The sequence below is a fragment of the Lynx canadensis genome, chromosome C2, assembly GCF_007474595.2.
Source record: "Lynx canadensis isolate LIC74 chromosome C2, mLynCan4.pri.v2, whole genome shotgun sequence".
NCBI lineage: Eukaryota > Metazoa > Chordata > Mammalia > Carnivora > Felidae > Lynx > Lynx canadensis.
This window is the reverse complement of record NC_044311.2, coordinates 70,125,592-70,141,936: the sequence shown is the minus strand read 5'-3', so window position 1 is coordinate 70,141,936 and position 16,345 is coordinate 70,125,592. Positions and strand designations below refer to the sequence as shown.

Genomic DNA, 16,345 nt, shown 5'->3' with positions numbered 1-16,345 from the left:
GTGGGGTGAAAGCAAAATTTAGGTGAAATATGTAGCATATTCATTGGAGTTAATGCCAAATATAAAAATAAAGCAGAGAAAAGAGGTTAGGAGTACTGGGGGTTGTAATTTAACAGTGTGCTATTTTAATACTCTTTGAAGCTATCAAGGAAATTGATACATTTAGGGCAAAATTGCCAGATTTTTGTAAAACAATTCAACCTTGAGCACTGTTCGGCCATATAAGATTTTCTAGTTCTTCAATCAAAGCTGGCAGTTCAAGAGGGCAATGTAGCCTGTCTCTGTACTTGAGGCTCTCCACTGATTGCTCTGAGTCGACAATAATAGCAGAGCTGCAGCCAATTTCCAGGCTGGTGAGAATCTTGGGAAAAGAGATTTCAAAAATATTATGCCCCACGGAGTCCCCACAGTTGGTGAAAAATAACAGTGCCTCACTAGGCTGGCCAAAATTCTCGCCTGACCACTGAGTTCCGTTGTGGTCACAGAGTGCAGGCCTCGGTCTGGAAGAGAAGAAAGAAGTGAAATAAAATGCAGATGGTGCACAAAGAGCTTCATCATACTTGATAGGTCATTTCTAGAGAATTACATGATTAAGGAACGTGAGAGAACAGAGTAGCAGATGTATTGGGACTTCAGAAAAACATTTTGTGGGGGGCTTTAAAATTACTTGGGAGCTTAATAAAAATTGACATCTATATGGACACTATCTCATGGTTGGAAAGCCAGCTGAAAGATGGAAAAGCCTGTAAACAAATGAAAATAAATGGCTTGGCGTTCACATTAGGAGGAGTTCTCAGCATTGGCATGTGAAGAGCTATTATTTAGCATGAGAGCTCCATGGCTAAGCTATTACAGTGGGATAAATAGATTGGGAATGAACAGTGCAAATGAACTATACTGGCAGGAGCCTCTGGAAAGGTAGGGACCCTCATACCATGGAGGTGTTGGTATTCAAATTTAGAAAAGACTACTCCCGAACATCTGTTTTTCAGAATACAAAGTGGTGTCATTGTGGCTGGAAAGCCAGGAAGAGACCACTGTCCTGACTGTGTTCAAGAAGAGTGGCTGTTGAGAATGCTGCTATGGAAAGAGCCTAAATGTCCATCAAGTGATGAATGGATAAAGAAATTGTGGTTTATATACACAATGGAGTACTACGTGGCAATGAGAAAGAATGAAATATGGCCCTTTGTAGCAAGATGGAACTGGAGAGTGTTATGCTAAGTGAAATAAGCCATACAGAGAAAGACAGATACTATATTCTTTCACTCTTATGTGGGTCCTGAGAAACTTAACAGAAACCCATGGGGGAGGGGAAGGAAAAAAAAAAGAGTTTAGAGTGGAAGACAGCCAAAGCATAAGAGACTCTTAAAAAATTGAGAACTGAGTGTTGATGGGGGGTGGGAGGGAAGGGAGGGTGGGTGATGGGTATTGAGGAGGGCACCTTTTGGGATGAGCACTGGGTGTTGTATGGAAACCAATTTGACAATAAATTTCATATATTAAAAAAAAAAAGGAGAATGGCTGGGGCAGGGGGGCAGATGAAAGATTCTCTGTTACATCAGGCAAATTGACAATTGAGAAGGAAGGGATCTACAGACGCTTGAAAGATGTAAACAACAAGCAAAGTATAAAAAGATGTATCCCAACCCCCCAGGACAGAGTGATAGGAGAGAATTAAAAAAAAGGATCATTGCAGCCAAATTCTTTCAAATATCGAGAACTCTGTTGGTCAGTTACACTAGGAAATGATTCTTTTAGAGTTCGTATTCCTATTTCAAGACCCTGCTCAAATGTCACCGCATTTTCCTGGCTTTCTTTGATTCTTCTCCCACACCTCCAAGGCAGAATTAATCACTCCCTCAATTCTCTTGCACAGCATTTCAGAAATGCTTACATTGTAGCACTAACCACACTGTATTTTAGCTCCATTTTGACCTCTATTTAGTAGGATGTGAGCTTCTTATGGACTGGGTTTGTGTCTGATATTTTTCACCTCCAGCACCTAGAATACTGACTAGTCTATTAGATGTGTAATACAGTGAATGGCACACCCTGATGCGTTTCCTTGGGATTTAGTTATCCCAAGTTATTGTTTGTTACCTTGATAAGGCCACACTGCATTACAAAATGAGGGAGAGAGAGTATTTTATGTAATGATATGAAAAGATTGCCCATATGTTCATTTTAAGAGAAAAAGGCAAGGTGCCAAGCAGTGTGTGTATCTTGCTACCTTTCATGTAGAATGAAAGAAAAATCATAATATATTCCTATTTGCTATTGTATTCATAAGTGGCATCTGAAAGGTTACTTAAAAAGCTAATTACGGGGCGCCTGGGTGGCGCAGTCGGTTAAGCGTCCGACTTCAGCCAGGTCACGATCTCGCGGTCCGTGAGTTCGAGCCCCCCGTCAGCCTCTGGGCTGATGGCTCAGAGCCTGGAGCCTGTTTCCGATTCTGTGTCTCCCTCTCTCTCTGCCCCTCCCCCGTTCATGCTCTGTCTCTCTCTGTCCCAAAAATAAATAAAAAGCGTTGAAAAAAAAAAAATTTAAAAAAAAAAAAAAGCTAATTACTGGTTAGCTCTGGGGGAGATAGTGTAATAGGATGATGGGGACAAAGATAAATGCAAAATATTTTACTGTATACATGTTTATATCATTTTGACTTCTTAAGCATTCATTCAACAACTATTACAATATTTAAAAATATTTCTTTAAAACTAGTCACACAGAGAGTGAAAGCAATAGCAACAATGATAAGAAGGCTGACAGGATGCCATGGTTTGTTAGTTTAAGCAGAAAGGTAGTGCTGTGTATTGGTTGGTTTTAACAAATGAACTCAACTCCAACTATGGACCAAGTTGTTGCCGAAGAAATTAAGGGAATTTTTATTTTCTCATACAAGTCATGGTAATCACAATTTTTTTCTGGAAAGCTAACTGGATGAAGGTGGTGCCTCACTCTGCTTCTACTAATTACACTACCAGGGCCGCATGCCTTAAGGATTCTCCATCTGTCACATTGAACCCAAGACAATTCCTTAACATATTGTTAGAAAATCAATATTTTAAGTAATGAGATTTGGTCTGTCCTTGAAGTAGTTCTGGGTCCTAAAATAGACTTATATGAAGTTTTCTTGTGTCTAAACTAATTAGTGATTGCTCCCCTGACTGATTACTTTCAAACAAAAACTATCACTGTACATATATATGTATACACACACATATATATATGCATACATATATATATTCATATATATGTACATATACACACACACATACATCTTGAATGACACATGTCAAAATATAATTTTCAAGAAGTTACCAAACATAACCCATACAAATATAAAATATGCATGTGTTAAAGAGTTATTCAACTCATTAATGAGAGAACGAGCTGGCCAGTAAAGACGGTTCAAAGGAAAAGTAAAAAACCAAAGTTGTATAGGCGTGGGAGAAAAAAATGTTTGACCAAGATGGGGTTAGATACATAACTAAGATGGTTACACAAATATGATGCTTAATAAATCCCACAGAGCAATAAAACCATAGCCTTTGGAATTATCTTTTCTACCAGGCAGAAATCATTTGTATCTCTACTAGATAAAAACCTACCAACAAACAGTCAACTTCACAGAAAATGGACTTTTAGTCAATTATTAGATACAGTCAAACAAGGTATATTCCCTTGAATGGTCAAATAATTGTCAGGTGGGCTTGTTAAACAATGCTCTGATATGACATCCAACGGGTATATGTCACTGTCTCTTTGCCTTACTTTCAAGTTAGTTGATGTTTCTTAATACATGTTAATGAAAGTGAAAGTTAGTGAAAGAATGGAGTGAGCCTTATCTTTGCCACCAGGCCTGGGAACAATGGGGTTTTAGATATTTTAATAGGTAGGCCTTTTCTAATGGGATTCTCTGTACATATGAGTTAAAAAGACAGAATTATTAAGATATGTATTTTGCAACTGATATGATGTTGAGGATGAGGACAACATTGATACCCCTAAAAAAGACAATAATAAATTTGACTTCATTTGGAAGTAAAATATATGCATAATTTTACATTTATTCCTTGAGACGAGGGAACATCCTAACTCACAAAACTACCGTGAGCAGAAGACCATTTTATATTTATACAAACTGAGGATGCAGCTGTAATACATGAAAATACCTCCACAAACCAATTAACAAGGGAACTTGTCTTTCCTTGCTAATTGGGAAGCTGCACAACAAAGCTTATGGCTTTCTTGCTTCAGAGTAAATCACAGGGCTGATCACCAGAAGGCATATTTTTGATGTATTCCACCCAGCCTGTCAGTTCCCTAAATTGTAAGCAAAATAGTCATACAGTCAATGGCAAAGGCTCAGTCAGAGCTCTTCAGGAAAAATAAAGGTCCACAAAGAAACCAAAAATGCAGAGTTCATGTTGACAAAAGGATAGTTTTTCAAGAAACAGTGCAATCTATATTTTTCCAGAACGTAATGCAAGGCATAGCTTCAAGTATCACTAAGTAAAACTGGTTAATTTAGGTAGTAATAAATTAGTCTAGGAAAATTCTTAGAAATGCATCAAGCCAGCAATTCATTTAAAAGAAAAACACACAAACTTTTCACCCTGGGACTCCATGGGCTAAGCCCAGAATAAGAACAATTCTATTTATCCTCGTCCAAGACACTACTGAGTTTTCTACATCTCTTTCTTTTTGCTTTGTGTAATATCCTAAGGAATTTTAAGTTGGAAAGTTTACAGTTGGCATAAACATTTTATACTTCCTCATAGGAATATCAGAGATGCTCTGCTTATAGAGGAAATTTGTCCTGAAGAAGAAGAAGAAGAAGAAGAAGAAGAAGAAGAAGAAGAAGAAGAAGAAGAATGATGGTGGTGGTGGTGGTGGAGGAGGAGGAGGAGGAGAAAAAGAGCAGCTGGTTATCCAAATATTTCTCTTATAATGGCCAGATGATTTGAAAAGGGAAAATGTTGTGAAGAGAAACACATGCAATTTGAATTCTTTGAAAGCACCACAGCTACTATAGGAAAAAAATATCTGGCCCAAATAAAAGTGTCTCCAATACTACTTAGTATTTTCTTACTGACCCATTAAAAGCTGATGTACTGTTCACGAAAAATAGGAACCCGAAAAAAAGACCTAACATCTTCAAAGTAATGTCATCATTCTTTATATTTTCTGTGCCCAAGGCAGACTTTTTCTTTGTTCTTTTCTCAATTGGTCTCTTAATAAAGCCTGAGGAGAGACTATACTTCCCCATGAAGATAAGGCTATTAATTAATCAGATTTGCCAAATAAGACTGGAAAAGTAAAGTATTAAGTAGGAAACTTAAATGCTGCAAAGCAATAACTGTGACAGCAACGCAGGGAGATTTCAATGTTAGAACCATCTTTAGGGCTTTAACTTCTACATGGGTAAAACTCCAACGTTGTTTTAACATCTGATTATTAACAATCAAAACCTAAGCTTTGGGGTCTCCTTATGGTTATGGGAGATAAGTGCATTTTTATTCATTTATTTTTAATTCCTGAAAATTGTCTCCATATCTGCTCTTGATTTGAAAACAAAATACTAACCAAAAACCCTGTCTGAAGAGAGACTACAAAGGATCTAGGAATGCTACATAATAATGCTGGGGAATAGGGATTTCTCCCCTTACACTGATCTGACTGGATGTGGAAGCCTTGGAGGAGGTAAACACTGGTCTGAGATAAAGCAGAAGTAGAAAAGGAAACCTCTCCAGGAGAACCTTTATTCACAGAGGCAGATGGGGCTGAACGCTCCCTTCAGCGTATCCCCAAATCTCAAAGACACAGCCAGGGATCAAAAGCCATCAAGGGAGTCTACAAAAGAGGCAGAAGAGGTGCATCTGAGTGGGGAGCTAGGGAGAAGAAAATGTAGAAGCTCATAAAGAAGGAAAAATTCTATAAAAACATAGGAAAGTTTTTACCTAAAATGGAGGCTTCATACATGCAAATAAGTACATTCAAACTAAGAAGTGGTACTGGAAGGGCAAGCCACAGGGAACGGAAAGTCATTTTCCTGGTCATGCAAATGAAGGTCTTAGATTTGGCTTGTGACCTTGAAGATGAGAAATTGCAAGTGTCCTAGACCATTAGAAGTGTAAAATAATATTATATGTTAGGGGAGAATAAAGGTCCCCAAATATATAAGGGATTTGATGTACTCTTTGAACTCACCGGCAGACTAATTTTATCATTCTTATCTTAGTCTTCACCTCTGAAATTTCATTCCTTTATACTAGTTAATGGTCCAGCACACTGTAGTGTTCAGTTCAAGGCAACATGGTTGGGTGTCAAGTCAAAGAAATAAAGACTGAGGTCAGATTCTTGCTCTGACTCTACTTTTCAAAGTAACCTCTGGAAACCAAATCTTAAGCATTTGACCTCTTTTCCACACACTAATCTCCTCGTATTTCCATAAATGGTCCACCTTTTGAATAAATGTTTTCAATCCTTAAGTTGAAAGACCTTAAGCAAAGGGAAAACACAGATTTAAAATTGTTTTCAGAACCACTAAAGTCTACTAAAGGGAAAAATGATGACAAAGGCATGGGAAAGAAGTCTAAAAGAAAATTAGATTGAGGACTTTTGCCTTATGAAATCACCAATGTTTGGAAAATGAAGATTTCATAGTTGTTCTTTAAATGGGAAGAATGATCTTGGATCAATGGGGGGGGGGGGAGAAGAAGGTAAAGAGGAAGGGGGGGGGGTTAGGAGTGGGGAAGGAAACAGGTGGAAGGATCCAAACCTTTTTATTTCCAAAACAGACTGTATGATTGAATTTCAATTTTCCTTTCCTAAACCAGTTTGCATTAACACTAATATAACCATCGGGTATGAGTACATAGTTTAAATGCTTTTAATGAAGTGAATCAATATCTTCCTCTCGTAAATCAGCCTTGGTTGATGGGGGAAAGTGGGGCATGCAGTTATATCTGAAATGGCCACATGTGTGGTACATGCAAAGGGGGAAATGGAACTACAATTTATAGATCCCCTACTTGGGACAAGGTCCTTCACACAGGTGACAGGATTTACCCTTACATGAAACTTATGAGGCAGTGGTTTTGTCCCTGTTTTGAATAGGAGGATACAGAAGCTAAAAATGCTGATTCCCCAAGGTTTCATGGCCAATAGAGGCAGAGCCACAATTCATATCTAGTTTGGTCTGACACCAGAGCTTCCTCTCTTTTGCAGATCATCTGCTGCCTACATGGGCCTGACTGGCTTCCCATGGCATTTGACTTCATCCAAGATTTGGTAAGATTAGCCCTACTCTACTCTCAGTGTAACCACAAGAATTCTTATAAAACATCAAACTACTAAAAGTCTAATAAAATACCAAAAATCTTATAAAGTTCTTATAAAATATACACCTTTCATGAGGCACACACACGAGGGGTCCTTGGTTCTCAACAGTTTACTGTACTGATAGAAATTCCCACCTACAAGTACATTTGTTTCTCATGCGGACACATATAAAGCCTTTGTTGTATGAGGGTATACTTTCAAGTCGGACAGACCTGGTCCTGTGAACAACATGGCCTTATGTAGTTTAGTGTTTTTCACACAAAATATAACTTCAAACGTTCTAAGTAATATATGATTTACAATTCTTTGTTCTCCCCTACCAAACTGCCAACCAAATGGCTTGGTGAACACCACCAGAATGGTCTTTCTTTTCCTGCCTATATTGCTTGTTCTTTTCCTTTCCAAACTAATTCAATCACACTTCTTAGAAACTTGAAAGAGTGTAGGTCACTCTTTTACTGTAACTCAAAATCAAATGAAAAACCAGTATAACTTATCAAGAATAGTCTAATGTGAAAGACCAAAGAGAATCTGCATGAAAGGTGAATATTTCTGAAGAGCAATAAGAAATACGGATTCTACTATAATATAGAGGATTCATGGGGGGGGGGGGGGGGGACAAGACAGCATGAACCCACCCCCAAAATAGAAGAAAGAACTGTGGCTTCTTTAACTTCAAAACCAGAATGATGACTGCTTCTTAGAAGGGATTTGTTTCAGTTTCTCTCACTTAACCTACCCATCCATGTGGAGTGCCTAGATGAACAGTCTCAGCATCAGTGTGGAGTTGGTGAGGACAGACCATCATACTGACCCCACCACTGACCTGATGAATCAGAATCTGTGCATTGGGGAAGTCATCTCCTCCCCAGTGATTCATATGCACATCCATGTACATTGATCTATTGAATTTTGGCACAGAAGAGAAGGATTCCTTTTCTTAGAGATGAGACTAGAAATAATAATTACACTAAAAAAAATAATAGAAATCATGATGGAATAAAAATATAATTTCACTACAATAATCCTACTGAAGTTATATCTAGATATAAAGACAGACTTTTAGGAAAATGGAGATGGTTTTAAACTTTTTTTTTCAAAATAAGTTATGTGATTGAATTCAGATTTTTTTTCTCACCCTTTTGCTGACATTGATATAACCAAAGGTTGAGTGAATGCATATCTTCATGTGTAAATAGGGATAATATTGCCCACCCCACAGAATTGGGGTGAAAATTAAATAATGTGTGAACAATACCCAGCCTATAGCAGGCAGTCAAAACATAGTAGCACTATTAGTAACCATAATTACTAATTTTTGTACCAGAGCTCAAGTAGATAAACTGGCCAATTTAACTGGAGAAAATTTTATTTTCTCCCCTGTTGTTTGTTTGTTTATTTGTAGAGATGTGTGGATCTACAATCACAGCAAAACTTGGTTTTATATTCCTTAAATTTCTAGATATGTAAATCATGAATCCAGTTAAAGGAAATTCTCCAAATATGCCAGACCCTAACATACTGATTCTACATTCCCCTGTGACTCAAAAATAAACAGTACAATATTTACCTGCACTATTATAATTAGAATAGGAAATGCTTCAATTAGACTTCTTCTCATGACAAAGAACCATTCCCTTAGTGTTCTCTCATGTGACAAACCCACCTCAATCTACATCCATCACCACGGTTTCCATTTCTAATCCTACCCTCAGAACTGTGAGCTGTATAATTACCGCTACGCCATATTAGCATTTGTGGGTTCCCTCGATACTAATGGGATGCAAAAGGTGACATGTGTATGGATTGTGTCAAGTTGTCACACTCCACAAAAACATGGTCCTAATCCCACAGGCTGCAATATCCACCGAATGATACACTCATGTCACAGAAGTACATAAATAGCGCTCTGCTGCCCATTAAGGTTTCCTGGCAGTAGGATGAGCTCAGGGGGATGTATGTGAATGAGTGATCACATGTCATACGAGATGATTAAAAATGAGTAGGTCCCTTTTAGAGATTAGTGATTGTTAAATTATTTCATTCACTTGCTATTCGTGATGAATAATAAATCACTTTCCACGTCTGCTGTTCTATTCATTTACTACATAGGGATGTTTAGAAGCTAATTACTCTGAGATAGCCTCCCCAGCAAGAACGGAAGAAGGGGATGGGGCATTCCAGTTCTGATTGCCTGTTTTTTATGCTGGGACTAACATTTAGCCAGATTTTTTTTTCCTTAGGGTTGCCCATAGTTATATCCATTTCCTAGTGTTCTTGGAGAGTTTTACTTAGTATGTCCTAGTGTTTTAAAGGCTGTTGGGGACTCTTTGAAGGTCAAAAAGCCCCTTAATCTAAACTAGTACTTCCTAGAACTGTATAAATTAATTGTCTGTTTGGTAGGTGTCAGGAGGACTCATTTCCTTACCGAGCATATGTTAAACTCCTCACAGGATGTGCAACACACTCAGCCCCTTCCCTCTAAGCTTGCAATTAATCTGTTCCTTCAGCTCAGTATTTACTGAGTACCTATTACATGCTCAATGCTTTGATAAAGATTGTGAAAAAGAGAAAGATAAGCCATGTTCTTGGCTCTAAAATTAGCCTAACATCAAATCAGAGAGACAATTGATATATATAAAATGATAAAAGATTCAATAAATATCTATCTCACAGGAATCTTGGGCTATCCACCGTGTTAGGCGCTTTTGTAAACATTATGTCATCTATTTAACCATAACAATGTTTTGGGATGAGTTTTATCACCATTTACAGATAAAGAAATTGAAGCTCAGAAACGAGACTTACTTATGTTTAAACAGCTACTCGGTAGAAGAACTGAGACCCAAACCCCTCTGAACTCCAAGCCCAGTACATTTTCCAAACCCCCATATGTTCCATACACAATATGTGAGATAATTAAGAGCTAATTTGTGAGGCAAGGAGATTAAGTCTTGTAGTTCAGAGACAAGGGCCCAGAGTTATCAAATAAGTCTTGTAGACACAGGGTCTTCACAAAGTGAGGCTGTGAAGGGTAAAAAAGATGTAAGTGGCAGAGGAGAAAAGGAACAAAAGAAGCAAAAGCCAAGAGATCAAAATGAGAAAGGGACATGGGAGGGGCGATTACAAACTGGACTTGAGTAAACCATATACATTGTGTGGGGGACTGATTGATTAGGTTTCCCAGGCTAATGAAGCCATTACATGTCACATAAGAGAAAAGAGAGCTACTGTATTCTTTCCTTGACCAAATTTTCATCAGGTTCCTCTGAGTTGCCTTCTTAAGTAGGCCTCAACCTCAGCCTATGGGAACTACAAACTCTCAGAACAAACAATTGTATCCCCACCTCCCCACCCCCACCCGCTAAGAGACTTAAACTCTAGCATGGCTTTTATGGGCCCAAAGCCTTATCCCTAGGATGACCACAGTCCCTTAAGTCTGGCTGAGAAAGCTCCAGCTGCCACAAGAATTTACTGTTTGTTCCAGCCAAAATCTGACCATAGACCCCTAATCTCCCTTTTCTTAGAGCATTTTCTTCAGAAAGCTTATAGTTACACATCTTTTCTCTGTCCCTTTGAGATATATCTTCTAAAACACAGGAATATCATCCTCAAGTGAGCCATTCCTTTGAAATGTAATCATCAAGAAAGGTAGGGCCCCTGTTGCCTAGTTTCTGTGGGAGGGTAGGAACCTAACTTTGATAAGCATGAGTTAGTTAGCAAACACAGATGGCCGAATCATACTGACCATCACTACCCCCCAACATCCTTCAATACTATTCCTTAGGTACATGCCAGCATTTAAAAAGCTTCCCACCTTTTGTTTCAATGGAGATGAGTTCAGTTAATACTGGAGTCTCCATCCCTTACTGCACTAGACAGAAGAAAATCTGTCTTGCCATCTTTAGCATTTAGCCCTATTTCTCTTTGACAATATTGGGCAGTAGAATGACAATAAAAGCAATGTTTAGCTTAGGAGCAAGAAGTAGAATGGTCACTTTCCCCCCTAAAATCCTTCAGTGGCACCTGGGTAGGTCAGTCAGTTAAGCGTCCAACTTCAGCTCAGGTCATGGTCTCGTGGTTTGTGAGTTCGTGCCCTGCTTCAGGCTCTGTGCTGACAACTCTGGCTCTGGATCCTGCTTCAGATTCTGTGTCTCCCTCTCTCTCTGTCTCTCCCATTCTCATGCTCTGTCTCTCTCTGTCTCACAATAATAAAGAAACATTAAAAAAAATCCTTCGGTGGATCCTTGTCACTTCAAGGTTAAAGCTAAAAGAATTAGGCATGGCACACAAGGTCCTTCAGGTCCTGACTCCTGTCTTCCATTCCAGACTCATCTTTCACCAGCCCTCAACCAATACCCAGTGTTATACCCAGCTATAATGTAAGCTTGCCCTTCCTGAAACAGACCATACCAGTTTCTCATCTCCATAATTTTTCAAAGGCTAGTCCTTTTGCCTGGAATGATGGGAAAAACAGCTAGCATCTACTGAACATTCAAGGTATGGTGGGCTCCATCCTAAGAAATTATATTCAGTATCCATTAATCCTCACAGTTTTATAAGCTCGATGGTCTCTTCTTTCACATGAGGCAAGTAAAAGCTCAATGAGTTTAGCTAAGTTGTCCAAGGTCATTCAGAATGGGAAAGCAGAATTTAACTCAGGGAATTTCATTGTGCTCCTGACTCAGCTTTTACTCAAAACCAAATAGACCATATTGTTTCCTCTCCTCCTCCATTATTTTTCCCACCTTGTTCCCATTGTAAAATTCTAGGCATACTGTCAAACCCAGCTCAAGACTCTCTCCCACTTGAAATAGGCCCAATCCCTCTCTCCTCTGCTTTTATAGCACTCTATGTCTTCTGTGGTTATAGCCCTTGTCATGTTACAGAGAGTTTTTTATCCATTTGTGTCTCTTCCACCTTGAAAGTAGAATGTCTGGTTCATTTTCATCCCAAGCCCAGTACTTGCCACAAAACACATGTTTAGCTAAAGTCTTTTGTATAAATTCTTGAAAGTAGGGAGAGACAAACATAAGACAGGTAGTTGGAAAAGTTATGGAAGAAACAGCCTATGTTAGTATTGGCTGACTTACTGATTTGTTACAAAGGATTATAAAGAAGAGGAATAAAAAAATTGATCCATTCAACATACATGTATTGAACCCCTTCTGTAGGCCTAACACTATGGTGAGCACTTGGATAACATTGAAGCTTCCAGCATGGTTAGTGGGAAAACAAAAACCATTGGCAGGAATAAGGAAATCCTTCCAGAGAAGTGATTTTGTTGGGGATAGGTGTCAGAGAAAAGAATTGGATACTCAGACTGATGATTTATAAAATCCTTGAGATGAACAGATCTGCGTTTTTCTGTTTTGATTTGATTTTTGGTGTATTTCTTCCAAAAAGAAGGAAGATAGGTATTTGTCATTTATAGAAGAAAAAAGTCCATTTCAGCTGGGTAGATTTTCTGTAGGTGGCAACGTAGGAGAGTGGATTTGAATGAGCACTGGTTTTGTGTCTGCGTAATTGAGATTGCAGTGTTATTAGTGTTCCAGGGTTCTCACCATAAAACCCAAATTGTTTGCTGCTTTGCATAAATTTACATGCCAAATTAAGGGAGTTTTAACCCACGTATGTGGGAGGAAGGGAAAAGAAATTAATACAGTTTGTATAATTACATTCAAACCCAAATTAAGAGACTGTTTTGCATATCATATGCAGAGTAGTTTAGTAAATCTATCAACTTAATCAAGCCCCAGGTGAAGGACAGTGAGCTCCAGTCAGTGGTGTGCTGGTAAATGTTGAACAACTTGCTCTTCCTGAGAAAAACAGTTATCTTAGATAGGGTTTGCGGATTTCTGTTTACATCATGGACGATTTCAAGCTACCAAACTGATATCACTGAATACTGAGTTGGGAAGAGATGTGTATATTTGACTTTCAGGACCCAATGTATGTGGGCTCCAGCATACCACAGGCTTCATCTGAAGATTAAAATTTCACACATCTCACTTACTGAGCTTCTAAACTTAAGAGCTCCTTCTAAAAGATGGACTCTCTGACTGGTGGAAGGAACGTCAGTAGCCATGAGAAATTGTTAAACAGTGAGCCACATGCCTCTTCAATTTGGGGGAACTTAACAGCTTCTTCAGGGAAGAACCAAAGCCAAAAGTACAGAAAGGCAATGATATTCCCTCATGGAATGGTGTGTGAATGGAGGAACATTTGCTGACACATTAAGGACTGAATGACTCCACTGTTGGAAAAATCCCCTCGAGCCCACCATCCCTGTGTAGTTCTAAACACGGGCCAAGTGTGGCATAGATGCACAGGACACTACGGTGAAAGACAGCAAGTACCTGAGAGCACTAGAATTACCTGCTTATATGTTTGCTTCTCCTAGATCCTGAAGCCCCAAGGGCATCAGCCACGTTTTATTCAGCATCGTATTCCCAGTGAGCCACCGACACACAGTGGATTCTGGATTGATGCATACAGTGAGGAAATGAGTAAACTTGCAGGGAAAATGTTACATTTAGGACACCTGCACTGCTTACTTAACAGGTATACTGTGAGGATAACACAATGACAGACGGAAAGCTTTTTGAAAAATGAAAGAATTAAACAAAAGCTGGGTATCATCGTTATTACTATATCTCAAAAGAATCTGCTGTAAACTAATTAGAGCAATATGGGGTTTTCCAGTCAAGGATATTGACAATAATCTCCTGTAGATATAGAAGCCTCCCAGTCATGTGGTAAATGCCTTGAAGTACTGCCTTCTAAATTATTGTCAAAATATGATAGATTGCCAGTTTCAGAAGCTCATTGGGTAAAGTACCTCAACCTCTGGGAAAATAGGAAACTTTGTGATGGTGTTTCTAAGACCCATATTTTGATACAACTCCACTAGAATGGGTTACTTGTTAAATGTTTCTGCTTAGATTACTTCTCTTTTAAGCTTCTACTGAACATATATTAAGTGCTGCTGCATTCATTTTATCAAACAGCAGAATGTCTAGACTGTTGGCCATAATTTGTTGGTCAGTCATTATGTATTACCTCAAAGACTTTCAAAAGTGGGCACCAAGCAGGTCAGAGTGATCTGAGAAACTTTTTCACACTACACACATTACCCAGAAATTCTAAAAGGCCCACAGCGTGATGCATTCATTTCCTCCCTATAGGCTGAAAAACACTGTTTCAGAGGGATGTGTGTTTTCTGCCTCAGATGTGATGGGATGGAAAAATCAAGAGACTGAGGACCACAGATAAGTATTTGCAGAATGGATTCATGCATAAACTAGAATATTAGAGCTGAGAGGAATCATTAAGAAGATATGAAGCCTCCTTTACCCCACCAAGAAGTAACTGAGTAGCCCAGCGAGGTCAGGCAGAGCCCAGGTCCAATACTAGTCAGTGGGAAGGCAAGGCTAACAGCTACCTGGTCAGTGTTTTTATATCTGTTTATGACCTCACTCTCACTGATGGCTTTACCACAATAGACATCACAGTATGTCTTGCCAAGGTATGACATTTAAAGTCTTATTTTATCTTCTATACCACCTTAGTTGGTGCTCAATCTGTTTACACATTTGTTAAATTAATAACCATTTTATAATTTGGCACTAATTTCATTGCCTTTCTTTATGGTACTTATCTCCTTGACCTAACTTCCTATTCCACAGCAATATTTGTGCCACATATTTTATAGAGTCCCAACCTACTGTAATTATTCAGTGAGTGTTAATATGTTCTATCTATTAAGAATGATGTTATTTGCTGAAGATACAGTACCACACAAGACAGACAATGTCCCTATCTTTACAGAATTTACAATCTAGTGGAGTGGCCGTGCAAATAACCACATAATTATAACAAGCATATAAGTGCTATAATGGGGGAACTATAGATTTCTGTGGGAACTCAGGAAAGGGATAGTGCATTTATTACCTATGTTGTAATGCAAGTTATTCTAAAACTTAGTGTCTCAAAATAACAAATATTTATTATCTCATAAATTATTTGGGTCAGCAACCCAGGCATGGCTTAACTAGGTACGTCTGACTCAAATTCTCTCATCAGGTCACAGCCACACTGTCAGCTAGGCTGAAGTCTAATTTGAAGGCTTAATTGGGGATGAGGTTTCATCTGTTTCCAAAACTGCTTATGTGACTTTTTAATAGGTTTCAAAAGGTTTGTTTCCAAGCTCACTGACATGGTTGCTGGCAGGCTTCAGTTTCTTACCATATGGGCCTTTCCACAGGTGTTTGAAAGATCCTCTGGTAATTGATGGTCCAAGAGAATCAGAGACAGAGAAAGTATGCTGGAGACAAAAGTCAGTCTTTTTGTAACCTAATCTTAGAAATGACATCTTAAGGAGAAAATGCACATTCCTTCCGCTATATTCCATTCATTACAAGTGAGTCACAGTTCCAGCTCGTATCAAAGGAAAAAGACTGCACAAGGGCATGAACAGGGCCAACTTAAGGACTCCCTATCACAGATACCTTAAATGGGCAGGGATTGGGGTATATGGAAAAGGAGCCCCTTTGCTCCCCTGAGAAAGTAGCATCTGAATGAACTTGAAAAATTGAAGGCTGAGCAGAAGTGGCCAGGCTGGAAGTGTGCATGTGTGGTTGAGTGTGTGCATATATATGCACACTCACACAAGGGGGTAAGGATAGCATCAAAAAGGCTATTCTTTTTCCAGGATAGCCTGTGCAAAAAAGCAATGGTGAGAGCAAACACGTTTAGTGTTCCTGGAGCACAGAGGTATAACCAGAGGTGGACACTCATAAAGGATGAGGCTGGTTGGACAGGAAAGCCAAAGGATGGGTCGTGACCTCACCCTCTTGCTTTCCTTTGTCTCCTATGACTTCCACTGTTTTTATCATTCGATAATAATAGATTACTGAGAGAAGTATCAGTCAGGTGCAAGTAATGCAATATCCAACTCATACTGACTTAACCAGTAAGGAAACATATCAGTTTGCAT

The 16,345-nt window shown here is 38.8% G+C and overlaps 1 long non-coding RNA gene across 1 annotated transcript in view; it reads right to left on the bottom strand.

Moving 5' to 3' along the window:
- Positions 1–16,345, bottom strand: part of LOC115523912 — a 281,260-nt gene that overhangs the window by 65,910 nt on the left and 199,005 nt on the right. The window lies entirely within an intron of this gene.